At 39.5% G+C, this 26,647-nt stretch overlaps 1 protein-coding gene across 3 annotated transcripts in view; it reads left to right on the forward strand.

Annotated features, from left to right (window-relative positions):
• The window catches only part of USP25 (ubiquitin specific peptidase 25), a 306,082-nt gene that overhangs the window by 163,314 nt on the left and 116,121 nt on the right, over positions 1–26,647 (forward strand). For all 3 annotated transcript variants that reach the window (XM_028726941.2, XM_028726942.2, XM_028726943.2), the window contains one exon: positions 1,342–1,414. The gene's annotated coding sequence lies outside the window, so the exon portion shown is untranslated. The remainder of the gene's footprint in view (positions 1–1,341; positions 1,415–26,647) is intronic.

The following is a 26,647-nucleotide window of genomic DNA, read 5'->3' on the forward strand; positions in this document are numbered from 1 at the left end:
GTTCAGGTGATAGGGATGGGAGAAAGCTCTCGCCATCCCTATGTGAAAGGTATTCCGTTAAAGGAATCCAGGTACTTGATGGTTTGGTCAACCCCTGAGAGGGGGTTGTGCCTGTGCCTGAGTCCAGGGGGACATTTGGGTGGCAGAGATAGCCTGTTCCAGCTTTCCGCTTATCCAGGTGTTCACCCTTGGCTGACCTATGCTGGAACCCTGGGTCAGCGCTACCTGCATGGCAGGGAGCTAGTCAAACCAGAGCCTATGCAACCATTCACTTTCTGTAATCAATAAACTTGTGGCCTAAATTCTGCCAAAAACCAAAACCAAAATTTGAGTCAAGTGTGAATTTATTTAGGGGGGAGCTTTCTGGGTCTGAACATGCAAAAATCAGCAGATTAGCAGGCGTGGGGAAAGCCATCAGGATTGGGTTAATGGCATGCAGGAAGGGCAGAGCTAGCCGTTTCCCAGCCCACTCACAGTTACTACCTTGGCTGCATTAAGTCACAGGATACATGCTCCTGTTGGTGCCAGTAGGAGCCATATTTGTCTAACCCTTAAGTAGGTTGGTGGTTACCACAGCATCTTGTGGTAATGAATATTAAAACATGTTATATTCTGTCATCGAATTCCACTTTCGGCAATATGGATATAATTATTGTTTGCATAAGACCATTTGAATGCTTGCAGCTATGAATATAAGAACATATTGCAAATAATATCCCATCGGTTTGGAGTCATATTCCAAATTCAGAATTATGCATATCATGATTGTTAGTTACCATGAGATAATTTGAATGCTTAGTTTTTATTTCTGTAAATTGCAGGGGGTGGGGCACGCGTTATCTACATTTTGTTTTTGTGTATCAGATCAGGATATTCTTTTATAATGGCCAAATGAGAAAATTGGTGTAGTGACTTTAGAATTATCTCTGATCCTATGTTGTTTGAGTATAGAAATAATAACTGTTTACTGTGAATAATCTTTGCTTAGAAGAGAGGCCCAAGAATAGGCTAACGTGAGGAATGAATTACTCTTTCTTTCTACACAGCATGATCAGGTCAGGGTTGAGGGCAGAGAGGTTGGAGGGTGGTTGTGAATGCAAAACTTGGCATATGAACAAATAAAGGACTTAATGTTTCATGGCCCTAAGTATGTTGGCTTTTACAGGCGTGGTATCACTGATATTTTTAATGGAAGTAATCGCTTGAGCTTTAAAGCCAGCCTTTTATTGAAGTCTTGAAAATAGATATCCAAACAAAAATCCAATAAAATTAGCAACCTTTGAATCAAGCTTAGAAACGTGTGTGGATTTTTAACTGGTTTTTATTACCTTCATTTTCTAGGTCTTCGGGGATTTTCACCATGTAGCTGGCAACACAGAGTTCTTATTTAACCATCAGGCGTACTGCACAAATGGTAAGTTGTTTTGGCACAGCACGGTTATTACTGTGTAACTCAATGAATATTTGCAGTACTTGCATTCGTTGCCCAATGTTTTCCTGACAAATATGTAGAAAATTACAAAGTTCCTTATTTGAATTATTTACTTACCTATTATATATTTGTGTGTGTGTGTGCCAGCCCTTTAAGGAGCTCCTAGTGACATGCACTTGAATTATCCCATTTTATCCTCACAGCATTCCTGTGAAGTAAGTTAGATTGGTGTGTGGGGTTGGCCCTACTTTTAGGCAAAGTGAGGTTTCCCTCTTAGGCAGCGGCTTTTGGATATCATGAGATGGAAGAAAATAAATTATTATTTATTATTGTGGCATATTTGTTCCCAGCAAAGTATTCTGGAAAGTGTTTTTTGCCTCAGGATCCAAAATAACTTGGCCAGCCTTGAGTCCTGTGCACTTTGACTGGGATTTATTTGTATGTCAATTGCTGTCCTGCCTCAAGCAGAAAATATATGACTTGCCCAAGGTCGCACAGTGAACATCCCTGAGAATTGAGGTTTAAGCCCATGCCTCTCTGTTCCAAATCCAGCATTCTAACTACTGTGAAGCCCTGCCTCTTTCCAGGCTATCATTGCTGTTGAGGTTTATTTTGTGATGAAAAACCTTATTTGGAGCAGAATTACTAGGTCTCAGGTATTTTAGGCACTCACTTAGGCTTTTATATGCTGGTTCACTCCCAGGTATGTTGACTTGATTCTTTTTCTTTTTCCCCTGTATTGATCATGCACCCTGACCCATTAGCATGCCTTGCCCTATTCAAAACTGCCAGGCTTCCCCCATCTGTTGAAAACATACTTGTTGTGCCCCCCATACCAGTCTGAACCTCATTAACTGAGACCATCACTGGCTGGGCAATTTAAAATCACTACATGGCAAGCCAGTTGTTAACCTATGAAGAAAATCACCTAATCATCTCAAACCAAGACTAATGAATAATCAGAGATTTTTTTAGTTTGAATATCTTCCTGATGGAATGCCAGATATGTTGAACATGAGGGCTTGACTCCTTATATGAGGAGTAACATAAAAGATGCGTGATGCAACCAGTCTTAAATCTTATAGACTAGTTTCTTCCCCCAAACCCTTAATGTTCATAGTGTATACACACACTTTTGATTTTACAACTTGTCTGGGTTCCCCAGATGTTTTCACATTGTCATGAAATGGCTTTGTTGATATCCAACATTTCCACTTGAAACTTTACAATCAAGTGGGAAAGGCTCTTCTTCAGGTCCTGTGTTACATGCTCGAATGTTTGCTGATGTAGGAAGGGGAAAATCCAGCTCATAGAAAATGAGCATATAAGGGAGATGGCAAGGCTGAACGCTTCCTCCTGACATGCTAGCTCTGGATATGTAGGAAATATTTATAAATGGACGAACATTGAGGCATGTTACTTCTCCCACTTGAATTGGCACAGTCTAGGAGGAACTGTTTTATTACTAGATTCATGTGTACTACTCGAACATATAAACTATCCCCAATCTTCTAGGCTGCATTAGTAACTTTGTTTCAGACTCTGCAAAGCCATGTTCACCTGAACATGGGAAGATTTTATCCATAAATGAGGGTAGGAGTACACATGTAGTCTCTGCCCCCCACATCCCAGGGTGTACAGGCTCCTCTTTGGCTCTTTGTGTGTGTAACACAAAGGCCTGAAAAGAGTGTCAAAAGTGTCCTTTTGAATTTGCTTAGAAATATCCCCACATCTTAATCAGGTTTCAACGGACCATACTTGGAAACGTTCTTCAGACCGCCATGCAAAACATACAAGGTCTGGAGAGGAGCATCCAGACACATGGGTATTGTGGGAAAGGCTTTTGTCTGTATCCCAGTGGTCTTACACATGGACAGTACCTTCCTGTGTTCACTTGAACACGGCTTTTCCTGCTCTTCTTTTAGAAACATTCCTCTTTTTAAATTATTGCCTCACTTTACATTCTCTATAAACTTCTGAAAATGCTACTCACTGTGAGACTGTCTATTCCAACCTATGATGCTGATATTTTCTATTAATTGGTTTTGAACATTTTGACACTCTACAGGCTCTCTAATTTTAAGCAATGATTTATTTTGTCTTTAAATACTAATTTCGTATCAGTGCAGCGTTCTTATGCATTCAGAGTGATAAAATATGCTTCAAACTCTACATCTAGATTTAACTGTAAGCTTATTTTGCACTCCTGTTTTTGTTTCCTCTTCTGCTTTCTGAGAGTTCTGAAAATACATTACATTTTAAAAGATCTTTTAAGTTTCCACTGACTATCTCAGGGAATTCTTATGGATATCTAAGCCTGAGCTTCACATTCATCTTTGTTTATAGCAGCCCTGGTGTTGCAGCAAAGATAAGACTGCAGGAAGTACCTCTCCAGTGTCAAAAGTCCTCAGCTTTCATTCTTGTACATTTGTGTGCCCAACACTCAACATAATAATTTCTTACTGTCAACTTTAGGCTGATGTAATATTAGTCGAGTAATTTTTTGCTATTCATTATCATCATGAGTGCTCTTAAGGGAGTCTGGTTTCCCTACACTTGTGGAGAAGATCAATTGAGATAATCTTGGCTTAATCCCATTGCACTCTGGTTTTGTTTATTGCTTCCTCTGTTGTGAAATTTACACAAATTGCAAGAAAGACATAAGGCAGTGTGGTTATTGTTTCTGAAATACATGCAACAAAAAGGGCCTCTGAATCTTAAGACTGAATCTTGAGTACGGCATCTTGAAAATCTATTTATAGCAATTCAAATAATTAACTTTTGTGACTAAAATCCATAAGGAGCTCCGTGATGTTGGAGTCTCTATTTCTATCGCATATGCAGTCTGTTTCTGAAAGGCTAGCATAGGATTACCATACATCAAACAGTGAAAATCTGGACAAAAAAATTGTTAAGCTTTTTTGGGCAAAGTTGGTCGAGTTTTGTTTCGTTGGCCCAAAAATTTGCAGTTTTTGAGCTATTTTTATGGGGGGGGGGGGAACCGCACTGCCGAAATAGGCTGACATACACCTGGGTTTTACCAGACATTTGACTGATTTCCAGATACAGTGGTACCTCAGGTTACATACGCTTCAGGTTACATACGCTTCAGGTTACAGACTCCACTAACCCAGAAATAGTACCTCGGGTTAAGAACTTTGCTTCAGGATGAAAACAGAAATCGTGTGATGGCGGCGTGGCAGCAGCGGGAGGCCCCATTAGCTAAAGTGGTATCTCAGGTTAAGAACAGTTTCAGGTTAAGAACAGACCTCCAGAACGAATTAAGTTCTTAACCCAAGGTACCACTGTACTGCTGCTGACTGTGGTATTCCTTGTATGTCCAGGAAAATCAGGATGTATAGTAACCCTAGCTGGCATATGTGCACTGATTTTAATTACCTATATGCTTCTCATTCAGTACATTACACATGGTGGCATAATCTGAAAGATATTGTAAAAAAGAAAGAAATAGAACTGACCTTTTAAGAATTTGGGAAAACCAGCAAATCCATTTTCTACATTATGCTTCTTACTTTTTTAATAGCATGATGAGAGAATCACTGTCATGTCTAGATATGAGCAAAAATGGTTTTGTCACTGACTGCCAGTACCTTTATTAGAATATCTGTGCACTTCTATTCCCCACCCCCTTGTCCTTAGTATCTCACAGAAGCCTTTTAAATGCACGACTTTCATTCCTGGTTTCCCCCACAGCCCTGATTCCGTAGGCTGCTTGCCTGCCCTCTTCCCACAGCCTTGCAGTTTTGGATCTCCAGGAGATAACTCCCCCCAAGCACTTTCAGCAGGAGGGCATGTGTTTCCTTCTTGTGGAACCTGCATAACATTTGTTCTTCCCTGTTTACAACTCAAGGAGGTTGGCTTGATTTTCCACCCCCCCCCCCAAAAAAAAAATCCCTCCTACCTGCTTTCTTGGCTTTCCTTTAGCACACAGGGGGGCTGCAAAATCAGCAATGATCTTAATTAAATGTTTTCTCTGCAGAAACAACAGGGCCTTTCTGAGGTTGAAATGCAGGCAGCAGACCTTATCACAAAAGACAAAGGCAAATATTTATCAAGGAACAAAAGAGTCTGGCTGCTTACATCTTGTTTGATTACCTTCCCCCTCCCTGCCCTTAGGGGAGATGTTTATCAGGGCCTGGTTGAGATTCTGATTGGCCACATTATCTACCAATATGCCAATTTTGTGTGAAGGATAGAATGGCATATATTGCTTTTTAAATAAATACAAATCATACTCTGGTTGTTGATATTTGGTCATTTTGTATTTGGAGAAATCACTGGAGTAGTGAAATTGCTGCTTGCGAGGTTGTGTGTTGTTAAGCACAAGAGTGCAACGAGCCTGAGTGTTTGCGGGGGGGGGGGAAGGCTCGTTTAATTTCATGGTGCACAGGTTGTACAATGACAATAAAGGTATTATTATTATTATTATTATTATTATTATTATTATTATTATTATTATCCTTCAGGTGGATTTAATACTGATTTGGAGTATGCAGCTGAAGTATACTATAAATGTGATTTTTATTGTAAACATGATCAGACATCTTTTAAAAAACTTAATCCACCTATTCAGTATAGATTTTAACTATTTGCTTTTTTTAAAAAAGGTAGGCAGTTAATAATAAAACATTGTAGGATGATCTAGCCTTGTTGGTCACAGTATGAACTATGGATGGTGATCCCAAAATTGGGATGGTCTAAGCAATCCATGTTCCATGAGCATCAACATTTCTGCACACAGTCATATCTAATATCTATTTATCTATGAATAAATAGTGCTGGGGAGTCTAACTTATGGTGTCAGTTGGGCTATTAGCTGCATCTTATTTGTTGCTTTGTGATTTTACTGTTCTATTCTGTAAATATGTGCATGGACTTGAGACAGATTGTAATACAAACAGCTCTGTAAAGAAAATAATACAAGAGAGTGGTAGCAGTTTCTCCTCTTAAAAATTGCTTTTGAGGCATATAAAATACATGTATATAAAGATGTTTTCTGCACTGAACCATCAGTTCATTTGTATATGCTATAAGTAACAAATACTATTAAAATATGCATGCTTTCTTAATGAACAAAAGTAGTTTGACAAAACATTTAATGAAACATATTTTTTGATTATGACATTAATGTGAAAGCACTTAACATTGTATCATTTATAATTGTAACTACTTCGCAAATTGTTACTGTTAAACATCAGAATGCATTGCTGTGATTAGACAGCTCCATTAGGTGGCATACTGATGTGTGCCTGTTGCAACAGAGTGAAATATATTGCTGTGGAAAGTTCAAAGTATGTTGTTAGGATTTGTCTTAATTTTGCTGTATTAAAAAGTTTTAACTCTATGGATAGTATTCATCTAAACAGTTCCACTTCTGGCTGTAAAGCAAAACTTCCTCTCCCTCCTTTCTTCTTGCTGCCCGCCCCCTAAGTTCTGGGAATTGCCCCGATCAACTGGAAAACATTTAGAGGAGTGTGTGGTGGGCACATAGAGAGAAGAAATTCAGTTGCATAAACAAAAGTGCTACTAGTGGAACCATTTCATTGAATATCTCTCTATAACAATGTAGCTTATAAGGATGTAGGTGTGTTTTTAGGTTAGGACAGAAAACATGATACTGTGTTATCTACACGTTTAACATCTTCAGACAATGCAAACAAGAAAAGTTGTATTCAGTGAATGGGTCTAGTTCTCATAGAGGTAGGTAATAAATCTATGTCAGGACTGTACCACTTTAGAATGCAGATGGAATTCATAGGATGGATTGCAAATGCATGCAAACAAACAAACAAACAAACAAAACACTGTACATGGAAAATTAGATGGCAAGAAGAAAAAAAGAAGGGTTTTAGCTTAGTATTTTTATGACGTGCTTGCCATCTATGTGCAGGGATGATTTTTCATAAAGATTTCACTCCAACTAGTCACCTGCTACAGTTTGATGCACCAACTCTATGAAAAGGAGGCATAATTCGACCATTTTGCTTTGGCGTTTTCTATTAAATGTTGCAAATGAGAATAAATTGGGTGTTTTTTTTAAGTAACCTGGGCATTCTTGACATTTACTGAAAATACTGGTTAATTTTGTGTCAAACATTTTGTTCTGAAGATTTATTAATGTCAGTATTCACTTGGAAATTAGATTAAATTTGGGAATTGAGAAGGGTACTTGACAGTTCTTGAGATTTGCTTGTAATTAGAATCATAGAATCATAGAATCATAGAGTTGGAAGAGACCACAAGGGCCATCGAGTCCAACCCCCTGCCAAGCAGGAAACACCATCAGAGCACTCCTGACATATGGTTGTCAGTAGGCATGATAAAATTGCCAGTAAAACATTCACTGTGGTTCTGACAATCAGCATAAATATACTTTTAGCCATTCATTTTTTCAACAATTCTTTCAACATTGCATTTGATTCCAAAAATAATCTATGCCCTTATTTATTATTGAAGAATTATATATATTCTTCTGTTTCAGCTACATCCTAAGTTAACATGACACCATGCATATGTTTGTGGCATGGCGTATCAGTGTTCTGTGTATGTTGTCTAACAGATCATTTTAGTTAGGGCTTTTAGCCATAATGGTGATAAGGATTGTGTGCAATGCTGTTTTTTTGCATCTGTTTTTTAACAGAGCTGAAAGCTTATCCAGGCTATCTTAGTTCAAACTGCTATCTTCTGTTGAGGCCTTGTGACAGGAAGCAGCCATCCCCCATCACTGTACAAAAAGGAGAGTTATTGTTTAGAAAGTTCAAGTTTGTTTTACTAAAATGTGGGTTTAAACTGCTGTTCGCCTTTGACCTTTAAAGAAAACACATAGACACAATTATAGTTTACTAAGCTGCCTTGGAAAGAAGCATCATGATTGCATGCTATTTAAAAGTTATAGTGCTCATGTCTTAACGCTCTGTAGTAATCAGTGCAAATGGCTAAAAACTAACATAAAACTGGTATTGGTGATATTAGATGTAAGTTTGTAAGAATACAAATATGTACACACACACACACACACACACACACACACACACACACTACTACTACTACTACTACTACTACTACTACCACCAAAGAGTAAAAGATTTGCTACTGGGACTATGTAACCACTGTATAACCAGATATGAAAGTGGGTTGATGTACAATGGTTGGGAAGAACAACTAGTCCACACACAATAGCCAATATGTGATATTTCACTTTCCACACACTTTCTGCTGGAAGCCAGAAGCCTGTGAAGATAATAAATCATCTGGAAGACCAATTTCATGCATTCAGTCAAGTAATAACCAGATCTATGATGCATCAAGTGAATAACTCAACCTAAATAAAAGTGTTTCAGTAATAAAGAGGGGTGGAACATTTTATACTAAATTAGAATTTTCAGTGTTTGCTTCATGATGCAGTTAGATTTTGAGGGGTTTTTTAAAAATTGAAGTAATGGAAACATTCTGATGAACACGACTCTTTTGGCACTCTTCCCATATTTAACAGCATGTAATGTTTATGTCATAATGTTTATTTGGCAAAGATATCTGCAGCACAACATGCCTTTTGATAGTTGTGGCAAGTACTATAAAATATATGTTGGAATGATCTTAGAACAAAATGTGAATGTTTTGAAACTCTTGCCTTTAATCTCCACATCTTTTCTTTTGTATTTTTATACCCCTGTCTGCTTATTTATCTTTAAACTTAAAGGTGTGGTTTGACATACATCAATCTTCCGTCATTTTTGTGGTCCAGCACATTTTCTAATAGTATGGTTACTGTGTAGATGGAGGGTTGCCAGAAACTACAGTACAACCAATAGAAGAGTACAGTGAAAGGAGAATTTTTGTTAGTATTAAGTAATTGGTGCAATACAGGTTTGTATTTGCACCTTGTCAACAAGAAATTTGTCACTCAAAGACACTACAGTATGCCATATGTTCAGTGTTTTATGCAATATGCTCAGCGCAGTAGCATTGCAGATGAAGTAGCATTGGGAGAAGAGCAATAACTCAGTGATAAAGCACATGCTTTGCACCCAAAAGATTCCTGTTCCAGTCCATGGCATCTTCCGGCGGGGCTAGAAAGTCTGGATCCAGATCGCATCCACCTGAGAATTTGCAAAGAACTCAAATGTGAAATCCCTTATCTTCTAACAAAAATGTGTAACTTGTTCTTCAGATAGCCTCTATACCTAAGGATGGGGAAATAGCCAATGTAATAATAATAATAATAATAATAATAATAATAATAATAATAATTTATTATTTGTACCCTGCCCATCTGGCTGGGTTTCCCCAGCCACTCTGGGCGGCTTCCACAGAGACCAAAAATACACTAAAATGTCACACATTAAAAACTTCCCTGAACAGGGCTGCCTTAAGATGTCTTCTGAATGTCAGGTAGTTGTTTATCTCTTTGACATCTGAAGGGAGGGTGTTCCACAGGGCGGGCGCCACTACCGAGTAGGCCCTCTGTCTGGTTCCCTGTAACCTCACTTCTCGCAATGAGGGAACCGCCAGAAGGCCCTCAGGGCTGGATCTCAGTGTCCGGGCTTAACGATGGGGGTGGAGACGCTCCTTCAGGTATACAGGGCCGAGGCCGTTTAGGGCTTTAAAGGTCAACACCAACACTTTGAATTGTGCTCGGAAACGTACACAATTTTTAAAAACAATTGTGGGGAGAGCCTAGAAATTACTGAGCCAGCATGACTTCTGCACAGGCAAGCCCTGTCTCACAAACCTATCATTTATCATTTATTTATTAAATTTGTATATCACCCTTTATTCGAAGAGCACAGGGTGGGTGACAACATAAACATACAAAATGAGAACACAGAATACATAACCAAAAACCGATGATCCCATTTTCACAAACACAATAAAATGGCCATAGATTGTTTAATCAGCAGCCAAAGGCCTGATTGTAAAGAAATGTTTTCAGCAAACTATATGTAACAAAGGCACCAGGCGAGCCTCGCTGGGGAGAGCATTCCACCATAGACACTAGACTATGCGGCACCCTGGGTTCTCACAAATTATAAAGGAAGATTCTACTTGGTGGCATGCACACGCCACGGGACATGTGTGTGTCACATCGGCACACCCCTGCATCATGCACGAGTTACATCAGCATGCTGCAGGTGTACTGACATCACACACACATGCTTGCATGCCTCGGGCACCCACTGTCGCAGGGGCAAGGTGGCGTGCCTGCATTCCACAAATGGGGAGTCACTTTAGAAAAGGCCCACTCTCTTGTTGTCACCCATCAGCCTTCTCGTGGAAGGGAGTACACAAAGAAGGGCCTCAGATTATGATTGCAGAGTCTGGGTCAGTTCATATGGGGAGAGGCAGTCCTTGAGGTACCCCCAAGATATCGTGATATCGGTTTCATAATTTTTGACCTGGCAATGTATCATGAACATGATTGTGTGCTATGCAAAAAACACGATTCAGGGAAAGCCGTGAAGCCAGCCAATGCCTCTACATAGATCTATCCTTATTTCAGACATTGTAATATATTGGTATATCGCGATGTTTAGCTGGTGATATATCACGATATTCAAAATCAGATATCACCCAGCCCTAATCTTGGTTTGTAGTAGATAGCTCAAACTTTCGTCTGGTGGTCCACAAGCTCCCTTCAGGCAGTCTGTGGAAAAGGGTGCAGAGCAGTCAAGAACTTGATTCCCCCCCCCCCCCCAATAATGAGATTTCAATACAAGGGATGGATTTAATACACTGCCTTAGGATTTTCTTAATTTTAATGGTGGTGCAGGCACCAAAGAAAGACGTTTATGCATTTTAAAACCCCAGCAATTTTTGAGTGGTCAGTCCAAAAAAAGTTTTTAAAAATCCAAGTACATAAAATAATCCAGAAACAGGAGTTAGAGGGTTTCTTGTGCTGCTGTGTTGCTCCAGAACAATGGGTGAGTTAGCACACTTTTTAAAAACTGGTGCAGAATATTTGGTTATAATAAACATATATTTCTAGGGCCGCTTCATATTTTGTTGCTTGACTAAATTACTTAGGTATTCGTTCATATTTCTTAATATTAAATTCCCATTGTTTACCATTTGTAGGCTTATTTTTATATTAAATTCCAACGGTTGTCTTCTAATCAAAAGGCTTGTGAAGACTGTGGCTCCATCTTCCTTTGTTTTAACAGTTGTGGGTTTTGTGGCACCTACTAAAATATCCTCGAACAACTCCTAGTGTGTGTTAACAATAACTCTATTGAAGTTTCGTTCCCAGGTCACTGTGGCAGCCATTGCTTTTAAGCAAAGGGAAACCTCTTTTAAAGCCTGAGTATACAGATTATTGGCTCTTGACAAAAAGGAAATGAAGCAAGATCAGGATTTATGTTGTGTTAGGAAATAACCATTTAGATGCAGGCTACATATTTTATTATGGATTATTGTGCTTAAAATTTGTGTACTGTTTTCGAGAATTCTAGGCTAGTTTTGCTACTGGCTTTGGTTTCTACAAACAGCTTTTACGCTGAAGTCACCCATATTTAAGCTTTCACTTGCACAGATGTTTAACATGCTGTGGAGGGAACCTAGCAGCAGTAGACAATCATCAGGAGGGAGAAGCATTGAGTGTCATGCACTTGACCTGATTCCTTGACCAAAGGGGCACAGGGTCAGCTATTAGGAACAATCCCAGAGAAGCATTAAAAACACAGACACAAAAAAACACGAAACAAAAGGATGTAGGACATGAGTAAGTGAAACGCAAAGAAGCAAAAATAAAGTATAAGTTGTTAGATGAGTAAGGGGGGAGAGAAATAAATAAATTATGCAACATTTAAACGTAAGAACTTGGTGATCTGTTACTTTCTACTGAAGGCGTTCTGTATAAAAAATAAATGGTGGCTATAAATGATGGGCTGCATGTAGCAAATACTTGAATATATAATCAAAATCTATTTGCTTAGGATCTTTTTTGAGATACATTTATTATATTTCTCAGTATCTTTTTAAAAAATAAATTATCAGTAGTTGTCTTTACAAAGCATCCTAGGTAAAAGTACCCCTGACCGTTAGGTCCAGTTGCAAACGACTCTGGGGTTGCGCGCTCATCTCACGCTATAGGCCAAGGGAGCTGGCGTTTGTCCTCAGACAGCTTCCGGGTCATGAGGCAAGCATGACTAAGCCGCTTCTGGTGCAACAGAACACCGAAACCAGAGCAACGCACGGAAATGCCATTTACCTTCTCGCCGGAGCAGTACCTATTTATCTACTTGCACTTTGACATGCTTTCAAACTGCTAGGTGGGCAGGAGCTGGGATCAAACAATGGGAGTTCACCCTGTCGTGGAGATTTGAACCGCTGACTTTCTGATCAGCAAGCCCTAGGCTCTGTGGTTGAGACCACAGTGCCAACCGCATCCCTACAAAAGTACCCTATATAGTTTGGATGTGGTTTTGTTTGTTTGTTGTTTTGGTAGCATAGCCTACTGGTGAATGGAGTGGCTGTGATTGTGCCGTAGAAGGTTCCCTTGCTCAAAGGTCACATTGGCAACACATTTACTAGGATGTTGTATGCTAATCAATATTCAATATTTTATCCCTTCTCCTTAGCCCAGAATTTGGTTATGATAATACTCTCCTACCTGGCATGGTCATTGCAAATGTTGCTGCAGCAATGCATGTGAAGCTCTTTAAACACTTGAAGTGAGTTGTAAATAGGCTATATAAATTCTAAGTGGGTTTTTTTGATGGCCATTGAACCATTTTGTGTTTCAACAATTGTGGTAAACATCAGTATAAATTATAAAAGGGAAAGGCTCATTTGCAATACTTTTATGAATCCCAAGCTGTCGGGGAGATTTGGCCTGATTTTTCCTTTCCAGATTGTTGTTGATGTCACAAGCTAAATTAGAAACCTTTGATGAGAAAGAGGGCGAGGAAGAATATATATAATCTATTTGATGAGAAAGAGGGAGGGGGAGAATATATAAACTAAGAGCCTTTGAAAAATTCATAAAGTGGGATATAAAAGGGAATAAAATGAAATTATAAATAATAGTTTGTGTGGCTTTTTGAAATGAAAATTGCTGGCCAGGGGGGTTGTTACTTGAATGTCTTGCTAGAGATCTTTTCCAGATAACCTTGTACTCTCTAAGTTTGACAGAAGAAGAGTTTGGATTTGATATCCTGCCTTTCACTCCCTTTTAAGGAGTCTCAAAGCGGCTAACATTCTCCTTTCCCTTCCTCCCCCACAACAAACACTCTGTGAGGTGAGTGGGGCTGAGAGACTTCAAAGAAGTGTGACTGGCCCAAGGTCACCCAGCAGCTGCATGTGGAGGAGCGGAGACGTGAACCCGGTTCCCCAGATTACGTGACTACCGCTCTTAACCACTACACCACACAGAGCAACACATGATGTCATAGTGCTCAAGAGAAGGAGATATTTTGGGTTTGTAGACAATGAGGCATCCAGGTTTAGAGATTTTATTAGTCTGGTGTCATTTCAGGACTAAGTGGAGGTGAAGAAGTTGAAACTGAATCATATCAAGATGGAGGTACTGTTAGGAGCTCTGGGTGAGGATGTTTGCGCCCCATTTAGTGTTACTAAACATAACACCAGTCTTGAAAGACCTACATTGGCTCCCAGTACGTTTCCGAGCAAAATTCAAAGTGCTGGTGTTGACCTTTAAAGCCCTAAACGGCCTCGGTCCAGTATAACCGAAGGAGCGTCTCCACCCCCATCGTTCAGCCCGGACACTGAGATCCAGCCCTGAGGGCCTTCTGGCGGTTCCCTCATTGCGAGAAGCAAAGCTACAGGGAACCAGGCAGAGGGCCTTCTCGGTAGTGGCGCCCGCCCTGTGGAACGCCCTCCCATCAGGTGTCAAAGCGATAAATAACTACCTGACATTCAGAAGACATCTTAAGGCAGCCCTGTTCAGGGAAGTTTTTAATCTGTGATATTTTAGTGTATTTTTGGTTTCTATGGAAGCCGCCCCGAGTGGCTGGGGAGGCCCAGCCAGATGGGTGGGATACAAATAATAAATTATTATTATTATTATTATTATTATTATTATTATTATTATTATTATTACAGGGTGGATGCCTCTGAATGCCAAAAGCTCAACAACTTTGGTCAATCCAATGGTTAGATCGCTGCCAGTTTTTTTATAGTGGGAATAGATCGCAGTCTCTTGGGAGTTGGACATGCCTGTTCTAGTAGGTGCAATGAGTTTCCTGCTCAGAAAAATTAACCAGTTTCTTCTGTGAGAGAAAAAATACTCACACAACCCCACCATTAAATGCAGGTAATTTTTGCAGTCAGTGTGCACGAGATCCAGATTGAGAGGCTACCATGGGAGCAATGGGTTTTGAACCCTGTGTTCCTCCTGGTGGCCTCGTCTTGTGCACACCCTCACTTGCAATTTATTTTGCCAACTCAGAATTCCTAAGTATGTGATGATGCTTCAACTGGAGCACTATTGCCCTTTGTTTCTGATAAAGCTTAAGCTGATCCATAAGCCTATGGTGTAAGCATGAGAATCACCTATTTATTTATTGTAAAAATGATCTCATTTATTATTATTACATGTTGTCGACATCTTATGCCGTAGACTAAAAGTTACTATTGAATAGTATCTGACTCCCCTCCACCCACTCCATGTCCTTTCTTGCTGCCCTTTCTCATCACTTACATTCCCTAGTTCTGGCTGCAGATCGCATTCATGCTATCCTGAATTACGGTCTCATCTAGCATTTCTGCCAGTAGTCTATTTGTTGATCAATTACATTGATTTTCAGGTTTAAGGGCAAGGTCTAATTGCATAACTCCACACATGATCTACACTGCTGCTGCTGTCTTTGAATATCAGTATTGTATCTTGGGAGGGTCATCCGTGCTCCTGGAGCATCAGCTGAACAGGTCAACGTTTTAAAATATTTGTTTTGCTAATTTGAGAACTTTTCAATTGTCGCAATTGCGAATTAATTCTAAACCAAACTTAGTTGAGCATTAGCATTGCATTTCGTGCACAATAATTGTACTTATCATGCAACAATCACAGTAGTTAGAAAGCTTTCTGTCACGGAAAGAGGACTTCCTTTCCTGTAAATAGAGGAGCTGTCAAGAGGAGAGAAGCTTCTTACCTGATCACTATCTTTTGAACTGATCAGGTAGAGTAATTCATTAATAGCCCTTTATGCTTTCACTACAGCTTCTGCATCAACTTGAATTTGCTTTTATTCCTTTCTTGTAAAGGGCCATGATTGGGTCAGGCCAATTCTCCTAAGTTCTACAGTACTGGCTATTCTTTCTTGCTCTTTTCCACCAAAATCTGATAAGCGAATGCACTATTAATTGGGAGTATTTGCTTCTATAACTCTTCCTTCCAGTTTCTAATTAATTCATCATTTGGCTTATTTGATGTTAGGTCAAAATTTTGAATTGTTACTTTAAATTTACTTTAATAGTGAATTATTATTATTATGCTTTGTTTCTGTGTTTATTAGAAGGCACTGCTATTCCCATTGCTATACACCACTTTTAAAAACACACACAGCCCCCTGAGTTTAGCAGTGGGCATAGAAAGATGAGAAGGACGTGTTTGCAACCACAGGCCCCACGACTACCAACAGATATGTTTTATAAAAAATGACAATGGTGACCTTTCATTTGGTGGTGTGCACCAGGCAAAAAAACTTTTCGCATGCAATGCTTGCTGAGGCCACATTTTGGAGCTTGGCCACAAATTTTGAAGATGATGCCTGTGCATGATTACCGTACCTTTGATGCATTAGTTGTAAAACAGGAAATGGAAATGAAAGGAAGAAAAAAGTAGGATATTAATTAAAGCATGCTACTGTATAGTATTTTATAACATTATTGTGCAAATGAAGTAGTTCGATTGAAAAATTGAACTTTGACAGCCTTTATACTGTATTTCTAATGGTGTTCAGTCCTAGTGATTTCTGAGGTCAGATTATTTAGTTGCTTTTCTGAATCTAAACAAATCTGGGTCTGGTTGGAGCCTGGATGAGAGATCACCTGGGCATCCCATTCACTTTGTCTTGCCTTCCTTGAAGAAAGTTGGGATATAAAAGCACTAAATAAATTCTGTTCAAGAACTCTCCTCTCAGCTTCATTTGCTGGTATTTGAGTGCCAATTTCATCTGAATAACCTTCTGATCTATGGTTTGAAAGGTAGGTGGACTGCTGAAAAGGAGACCACACTAATTCATTTCATAGTTGGCACAGACCAGTGAAGTATATAACTTGCCCAGGATGCAACTAATTTTAAATTATTTTGTCTAAGGGGTATATATACAAGTTAACCTTTTTTTTTTAAACAAATTCCACAATGTGTAATAATAATGTTTAATAGGAAAAGGAGGACAGTATGTGATAGGCCCCGTTTTCTGATTGATAACTAGGATACAGTGTTCATTTTTAATTAAACATTTTATCTTCATGTAGTCTATTATTGACATTCTTCATAATAAAGCTGATAAGATCTTGACCCAGACATCAGTAAAGAATATATAGCTCAATATGCAGGTCCCTTCAGAATTAAGAACAAGATTTTCTAATTTAATTTTAAAACCATGTGTAGTTTCATTCCAATATATTTGGTTTCCGTTCAGTTGTTGTACCTTGAGATGTCATAAAATCCTGCCTAACATTAGCTCAATATGTATGGTGGAATGGCTGATAGGGTGGCAAGAGCTTGATTAATGTGGTTACAATTAGGTTAAATGATGAATATGAATAATTTGGATGAACAAGTGGAAAGGAAATTCTGGGATATTCTTCTCAGAACATTCAGGGATGTCAAACAATTGTGTTGAATTATATATATGAATAATTTGGATGATCAAGGAAAAGAATACACTTGAATACTCTTTTTAGGCTGTTATTAGCTGCCTTGTCTGCTTAATAACCTCTTAACTTGGAATGCAATCATTTATGTTAATCTCTGTGTCTGTTTATAGAAATATTTCAGAATTCACTAAGCTTAACATTATTTTGGGACGCTGGTGGCGCTGTGGTCTAAACCACTGAGCTTCTTGGGCTTGCAGATCGGAAGGTTGGCGGTTCAAATCCCTGCAACAGGGTGAGCTCCCGTTGCTTGGTCCCAGCTTCTGCCAACCCAGCAGTTCGAAAGCACATCAAAGTTCAAGTAGATAAATAGGTATCACTCCGGCGGGAAGGTAAACGGCGTTTCCGTGTGCTGCTCTGGTTTGCCAGAAGCGGCTTTGTCATGATGGCCACATGACCTGGAAGCTGTACGCCGGCTCCCTCGGCCAGTAAGGTGTTATGTACTAAGCTTGGATCCTAGAACAATAGGCAAGTAGGATCCTAGAATGCAACAACTGATTGGCCTGCAGGAAAAGACCAATCAGGCTCCAGGAGGGAAGCAGAATCAGCCAATCAGACGGAACTCATTGTTTAAATAATGTATATAAAAGCCTGAGGTTTGGGGGGCAATTATATCACTGTTTTACAAGCTGCAATAAAGAGCATGAAATCACTACAGGACTCTGAGTATATTTCAAAAGCGAGATGAGAGTCGTTCGCGACTGGACTAAGGGGGGTCCTTTACCTTTAACATTATTTTAATTTCCCCCCTCTTTGATATTTTCCCTCTTTCACTCTTCCTTAGATCACTCAAATCTATTTTTTAAATGGTGCTTAGCAATGCCGATCAAAGAAAATTAGCTTTATTACCAGGAGCCAAACTACACCAACCTGGGGGTGCCCCCTTACCTTCAGGATTGTGTGTGCCCGCTGCTACAAAACAGATTTGCGACGTCACACGCCTGCATGCAGTATGTGTGATGTCACATATATGACATGCAATGTTGCATTGCATTTGGGAAGGGGGGGGGCCCTCCAAAATGCAAAGCAACATTGTGCATGGAGTGTGTGACATTGCACATCTGCGTTGCGGCAGGGTGGCTCCTCTCCCTCCTCTCTGCAGCCAGTGAGCAAGGCACCCTTTTCTGTGGGGAGGGGCTCAGAGGCAGAGAGATTCTGCCTCTGCATCTGAGGCTCCCCCCCCCCAAAAAAAGGATGCCTTGCTCGCTGGCTGCAGAGGGTGGAGCTGAACTTCTTCTCTCTCAGAGGCAGCACCACTGCCGCTTACTGCCTTTTCTCATTGACTTTGTGAGTGTCAGCCCCCATGATTATATTATTGTGGGTGCCCAAGTACCCACAGCTTCCCAGGATTGGCTCCTATGACAGCAACAGCAATATCACAAGCTGCTGGAATGCTCCACATCAGATTGCCAGTGGGCTGGAAGTGGGGTGGAATCAGCTACTTAAATGTTTTTTTCTTCACGTTAAAAATGAACACCCTCTTCACATAATATATTAGGTAGAAGCATCCTAGGCCAGCTCAAGTGGTGCAGTCTTGGACCACCGGCTTTGAATGTGTTGTCTTGTGTATGTTCTGTGATATTAAAGTGGAAAGTAGTATTGTGTAGGCCCAGGTCTTTTGTCTGCTTTGTTTGCTGTGTCAGGCATTGCTTCACGTATAATTTCAGGCTTTTCTTAAGGCCGGTTCACAATTGATTGCCTCTCACTGATACGTACTGTGCTCATGTAATAAGAAAATGTTATCCATAATAACTGGCCTGTAATAGCAGTTTTTAGAGCTAAGTTATTACTCATTAGTTTCAGCGATAAAAGGAAAAAACAGGGTTGTGTGTCTGGAGCCTTATTTCAGCCTTAGCAAGACAGGGGATGCTTTGCTTTCTCCCACTCACTATTTTGTACATTTAGGATACGTTTGTTTTTAATTACTTTTTAAACTAGCAGACACCCAAGTCATTTCACATTAAAGAAATATTTCCAAGTTTTTAGCAGCAACAGCTGCATTATGACTTATTATTCCCTAATAACAAAATCATATTCACACAATCAAGGATATCCAGGGTAGTTTTAGAAGTTGTTGATTCTAAGTAATGAAAACTAGGCACTCTTGTTTACAGATATTTTAATCATATATCTGATTCATATTATCTTGGATCATTCTTAGATCATTCTTAGATAAAAGGAAAGTGAATCAAGATCCCTTAATTATTTATAGGCTCTTTCTTCACTTTCAACTCTCCCTCTTAATTTCTATAAATAAACCAAAGGTCTAAGTGAGTTAAGGAGTTGCAATGTCAAGGTAACCAAATGTGTGAACAATGCCTTGATTTTTGTCATTCACACTGTTCTTTACCATTTTCCTGAAATGAAAGAGAAGTCAAAAGTGTCCCTAACTATCCATGATCTGTACTGTCTTTCAGTTTTCCTATGAATCACTTCATGATTTCTAGAAATTAGTTGGAAAGTGAAATAAGTGAAAGTGCAGGAATTTCAGAGCTGCCAGTAGGACAAAAAATAATATCTATTTTATCTGTTTATAAGGAACAAATAACATATGACCTTTTGCTTCTCTTTACCCCCTTTTTATTTTGAAATAGGATAGATATTTTAAATGTAGTGAGATCTTTTGAACAGGCTACCACATCTTTACTTACCGTGGTAAGCAAATTGCTTCCATTGGGCAAGTCCAGTTATCTGAGACTTTGTTCTAGCCTTGGAACTGCAGCGTTGTGTGCTGTATTAACCCTTCTCAGATGCAAAGCTGGACGGATGCCTGAGATTGGGAGGTGGTCTGTTTATTGGTTTAACTGTTATATGGCCAAGGAGCTCCAGGGGTAAGCAGCCAAAGACTCCCTTTCTTTCCAATAAAAACTGATGCATGAAGGCTGCCCATATAACTGCCATTGGCAGAAACGTTCTGGGCTCCTAAGCAGATGAAGGGCCAAAGAAGCCCCCTTATGTCTTTTTTCCTGTCCCAGAGCAGCAAAGAGTGATAGCTGAGGCATTCAGGTATCTTCAGCAATGCAGGGAGTGAAACCATTCCTGAGAGGAGACAGGGGACTTTATTGATTCTGGCCCCACTGAGTTTCTCAGGTGCCTGGACCAAGTAGGAACCAGATAGTCAAAAGAAGTGGGGGACATGTTTCCTCCTACTTGGCTGACACACCCAACTTAGCAAGGGAACAGACAGGGCCAAAGTGCCTACAGTTTTTGGAGTGGGTGCATAGTCAGCCGAAAGTTATAGACGTCCAGTTGGAAAGTTATTCAAAGCAACTGAAATTCTACAAATAATAATTTCCCAACATATTTATTAGCAGGCTCCCAGCTCCCCAAGTTATGATCCATTAGACCAAATGCAGCCTATGAGTCAGGTATGTTGGTCTGCTAGATGTTTGATCTAGATTGCAGATCTTTCTCTGCAATTACAGGCAAAACCCCTTTATTGAGCTCTTGTTAGACCACCATACATCACTGATGATTTACTTTTGGCTTCATGGTTAAAGCTATTCTTCTTCTTCTTCTTCGAATTTGTATACCACCCTATACACGCTGAAGAATTATCCCAGTCCCATCTTTCTGCAGCTTACATTGTTTACAGAAACCCTTCTGGTCTAATCTCCAGTGTCTATTAGGACATAACATGTCCCAGGGCATGTTCTAAAGGCACATTAGGCCACCACCTTGCGGAAGCTAAGCAGAATTGGATCTGGTCATTGCACAGATGTGCGTGGCTGCTTGAGAATCACATGTCCATCACCTTGAGCTACATGGTAGATGGTGTATAAATGTAAAAGACTAAATAATTAAAATAATAAACGTTAGCCAGGCTTCCTGAAACCTTTCCCAATATTCTTTGTCCTACTTTATAGTTCATAAAGCAGTTCAAGATCTAAGACTGTTTTGGAAGTAAGGCAACCTTCATGGTTAGGAATTACTTGCAGATAAGGTACTAAGAGTAGATCTGAAATAATTTTCATATGAGTGCCTAATGCAACCAGATTTGAACATTTAATATGGAAACATATATGAAAACATAGCCTATCATGTGTATACTTCATTCATGGCTGGAATGTTCCATGTAGACTATTTCATAATTTGAAGGAAACCTAGTGGCTGTCATGCATATTTTATGCACTAGTTACTTGAGTTACATTTTCTCCTTAAACTGAGAGCTATTTTAAGATGGAGATGGAGAATGCAATTTAGAGAGCCAGGCTCAAAGTATATTGTTTAGAATCTTCAGTCACTCTCCTTTTGTTCTGCAATTGATCACTGGCACCCCCTTTAACCCTTATTAAGGGGTAAGAGGGAATTCATGTTTTCGTTCATCAGCCCATCCCTCTGAAAAGCGTTCAATATATTCAAACAGTTTGCAAGGAGCAAAGCCAGAAGAAACAAGAGGCCCAGTTAGTTCGTGGCAAGGTTAGGAAGAAGCATGTCCGCTACGTAAAGCAAAGAATGGCTCTTGTTCCTGCACAGTATTTGCACCAGGCAGCCAAGTTAATTGTGCGATGGCCCTTTTCTTTGCTTTATACGTGACCTTGCATTATCTTTGTGGATCCATAGTTTCTGACACCTAGTGTCAGAAAGCAATGGGAATTTCTTCCATGCAGTTTTATCAGCTGTTCAGAATTCATGTAAAAATGTGAAAAGTGTTTTCTGTTTGCCGAATGATGTCCACAGCAGTAACGTCTGAGAAAGGTGAAGTGTTTGCTATTCTAGTTTCTTTGTTGCTTCCTAAATGCTTTCTTTTGTGTTTGCTGTTTTCTTCGTCTAGTTGTTGTTTTTAAAGGCGAACTCCTCACCGGCTATCAGGTGGTATGATGATGGGGTTGGGTATGCTAAGGAGTAGGAAAGGTTAGATGGCATAATTTCCATGAATGCGGGAGAGGGATGCCTAAAAAGAGAGAGAGAGAAAGATAAAGAAATTTTGTTTTTCTGAGCTGGAGGATTCTCTGCATGACTTCTCCACTGATGGGATCATGTGCTTTTCAGGCTGAGATTTTATTAACAATTCAAATGGAAATTGAGGGCACAGGAGGAGCAGATTCTCACATAAACTTGATCTGTCCATGAATGCTGCTCTCTGTTTGCACTGACCCTGCCTGGCTTAAGACACTGCCTGTGAGGCCTGAGAGCCAGACACAAAGAAAGAAATGAAAAGCAAGCACATTCCAGTAGTCTGCACAAAGGCAATGGAGCAGTTTTGAGGCACTCTCCCCAGAGAGAGATCTTATCTCCTTGTGGCTAAAAGCCTTTAGAATGTTTATTTGTGCTTCAGGCATTCAAAGTTTATAATTTGATATGGAAATTTCAAAGTTGCTGCCGTGGTAGGCTTTGGCAGAGCTCTTCAAATATTTTCTCAGTCAAGTGGGTTTTATTAATAGGCCTTCGTGCCATTATGAAAACACAAGCCATGCAAATAGCCGATATGGATTGCTATAATATGTTTTTGTTTAAATCAAAATGTGATTGAATCTGCATAATGAGGCAAATGTCTGGCTGAAGGCAAGGATGCTGAACCTGGTACAAAGGTGGACGTGTGTGGCAGGCTTGTGGAAGCGCTCTGCCGATTGTGTGCTTTACTCCTGTGGGTTTGAGGATGAGGAGGAGGAGGCTGGCACTTGTGTGAGGGTTTGCTGCTGAGTAGCTGTGCCAATTAAAATGTTGAGTAAGCGTGAATGACCTTGTGCTACTAAGCCAGAAACAGGCAAAGCCAGGGCAGAAAGAGTGCATGAGGCAATGCCGTTGTGGAGACATCTGAGCTGACGTTGCTTTCCACCCCTGACAGTTAGTGATATTGCATTTAATCAGTGTGAAGAAAACCGTCCGGGATCAGAACAAGAATAGGAGGAAGAAGTATTCATCCCCCTCCCAAATGACCAAGTAAATAAGTAAAAAAAGAGAATGGGATGGGTGTACGATTTATATCCCTAATCGGGATTCATGGCTTTGATGTTCAGCAAATTTTGAACAAATTGTGCATAGATCTTTTCCCACAATAATTTCATCATCCAAAATTTCCCCATAGGTTATGTAATGAATGGTATAGCTTTGATCCTTCTGCAGTAGGTACAGCTTTCTCCATATTCATTTCTTTTTCGTGTAACATTTTGCTTCTTAAAAAAACAACAACTTGACTCAAAATGTGATATGCATTTGTTTCATGCAAATCCAATCAGCAGAATTTTCCAGTTATCTTCGAGGAAATATGGCTTTAACATTTCACAAACTGGTGGAATCTGGAAAGTAAGAGATGGCAAAGGGTGTTAATTAATCAGTTCCCACAATTAATTTGAAAGTAGTTACTTCTAAAAAAGAAAATAGAAGCAACTTCCCCAAAATTAATTGCACTATTTGTGTCATTAGCAATAATTGGTGAAATGACTGCCTCATTGCTTTATTGTCATAAAATAGTAACAAAATAAATACTGATACTAATAAATGGAAACCTTTTAAGTATGTCCCTTTTAAAATAGTATACTTGAGAACAAGTAATCAAAATGATGGCATTATTCATTTGGGAATTTTAAACTAAGTAACAATACTTAACAGACAAGAATAGATTTGCAATGATTTTTTTTTTCTTTGTACCCTAGTGAAAGTTTGTTTTGTTTTTACTTCTTGGTGCAGATTACTGACAAATACCATGCAATCTTATTCTGAATCAGGTGACCAACCTATGGTACAGATGATCTACTTTTACACATCATATACCTGAATTTCTTTGGCACTACCAGTTGTTTACCCTGAGGAGACTTCAATAGCAAAAAATCATTATCTAATCTCTGCTTGGTCTTTACCAGCTGCCTCCTGCCCTTCTATGTTTTCCCCGTTCAGACTTACTAATTTTGCATATAAGTTTGTAGGGTGGATTTTCCACTCCAACTTTATTATAGATGACAATCCCCATTTTCTTTTAGAATTTATTGTTCTTATACAGGCTTTTATTTGTTTTATAGGAACACAGGAAACAGCCTTATGCCACACCAGGTCAAAATAGTTCAGTCTTGTTGACACGGACTGGCAGCAGCTCTCCAGGGCTTCAGAGTGAAGTCTTTTCCTAGCCCTACCAGGAGAAGTCAGGAATTGAACATGGGGTGTTTTGCATGTAAAGTTGATGCTCTGCATGAGCCACAGCTCCTCTGCTCTTCTTGCTTCTTTTCCTCCTGACACTGGGTGGGGGAATTTGACTCTGATTCAGGCATGGCACTTCAGAACTGCACAGGTGACATTATGCATTGTCTGCCCATTTTAAAAGTTCCTGAGGACTATAACTGGAGAACTGGTGCATATAAACATACACTCATCACCAACACTGCATCAATGACACATAACTCATGTGACTCAAGTGCACATTGATATGAATATTGACCATTATAGCTGAACAAAAGTACTGTGTTCAGAGGTAGCCTACCGCTCCCACCATTGTCATGATGCCCTTGTGGATAGATATCCCAAATGGAGCTGGCTGGTCCTGGTTTGGGGTGGGCTGGGGGTCGAAATCTGCCATATTAGATACGTGTTTGATTTGATCCAACCTAATACTGTTTTCCAACTTCTTAAAAAGTTTAACTTGAATATATCTGTTTTGTTAAAGTCTGTATTTTATTATTGCTAGGCTTAAAGCAAAAGTTCTGTATTATTAATAATATTTTCCAACATGAAAACATCTATTGTCAAAAACTGATTTATTTAAGTGACAATACTGTGTGATGCAGATGAGAAGACAATCACTTAAGTCATCTTACTTTCTCATTGTTGTCAACATATTATTCTGGTACTGGGGGGGGGGGAACGTAACAGAGGACAGTATTTATCGTGCATGCAACTGTGACAATTCTTCTAGCTGTTTATAAATTAGAAAACTGGAAAAGTTGTTAGCTAATTCATTTTTCTGTACTTTGTTAAGAAGAAAGGATCTGATTGAGCCGGTAAAAGGTCATTTACAACTTCAACTTCATATTGCCCCTGGGAAATAACTAGCTCCCACTAATCAACACCTAATCTCCATATTTGTGGAACTCTGCCTATCAAAGTGCATCCTCAAATTTATAAATGCAAAGTGATGGAAGAGAGAAATGTCATAGTAACCCAACTGTCATTCCTGGCAATGGTATCCCAAATGAGTGTTGAACAAAGGTGCTAGAAGCAGATCACTTTTTGATCTGTTTCCCCCTGCAGGTGCTGTTTGCAGCTGTCAGGACAAGACCCAGTTGGAAAGCAGTGTGAAGTGGAAAGGGTTAAACCTCCTTCACCCCTAAGATTCCCTGTGCTGTGCCCAGTCTCGACTAGTGCCCACTTTGATTGCTTTTGCTGGAAAAGGGCAGTGGTGAGGTGTAAGCACACTTAATATAGTGTGCAGTTTAACTCCTACTTGATCACTTGTGCTAAGAACCATCTCCATGTTACTTCGGTAGCAAAATATTTGCATGTCAGAAGAAATCTTACTTGCTGTTCACATACTAAACATTTTTTCTTAAGTATGTTTGAGCTGGTTGGCTAGCCATCGATTTATGTACACTTACCTGAAAATCTGAAATATATAATTGGGGTAATAGTTAAAGGCATCATAATATTTTTATATTTATATAAATATATAGTTTAGGAGTGAATAATTCCTGCGTACACAGTGAGATTAACAAAAATATGGCCACAGTGGAAAAATGCAAAATAATGTTGAAAAGGATAGGAGAAGGGGGAACCAGCATATCGTATTGACCAGATGAAAAAAACACTACGAGTGCAATTGACCAAAATGTCCACTTTTAGTTGTCTTCTCTCCTTTTTGTTGTTGTTGATTCACTTGGTAACGCTAAAGCTTTTCAAGAAAAGGCTGGATTATAACTGTGTCAGCCTTTGCATTTTGCACATTGATGAGGTTATCAATAATGCATTGGAGAGCTTAGGAACCTTGTATACAAGGAAATCACAGCTGGTCTGGGTTTATTGTGAAACTTGCAGAATTGAGCAGAGAGGTCATATCAGCGACTTGTCACACAATCAGACACAGCTGGAAAGGAATTGGGAAAGGGAGGTGGGAATGGGTGGAGTTACTCTGGAAGCAACAGAATTTGTGGGTTCTCTCTTTTGTCAGTAACATAACCCTTCAGAATGGGCATGGCTAATGTTGTTTGCATTGACTTCTTGGCCTCTTCTAATGTAAAAGTGTTATTGTTTTCCTGACAATTTTATTCATATACTAACAGCTTGCGTGCTTGGCAACAGTGTTCAAATGCCATGCTTAGTGTTTCTGGTCACGATGATGGCTGGGAGTAATAGAGAAGGGAGAATAAGTGAGTGTGGAAATGCAAAGTTGTCTCATGTTTCATTTTATCGATCTAATTCTGGTGTCATTCA

This window comes from Podarcis muralis, chromosome 4 (genome assembly GCF_964188315.1).
Source record: "Podarcis muralis chromosome 4, rPodMur119.hap1.1, whole genome shotgun sequence".
NCBI classification, from domain to species: domain Eukaryota; kingdom Metazoa; phylum Chordata; class Lepidosauria; order Squamata; family Lacertidae; genus Podarcis; species Podarcis muralis.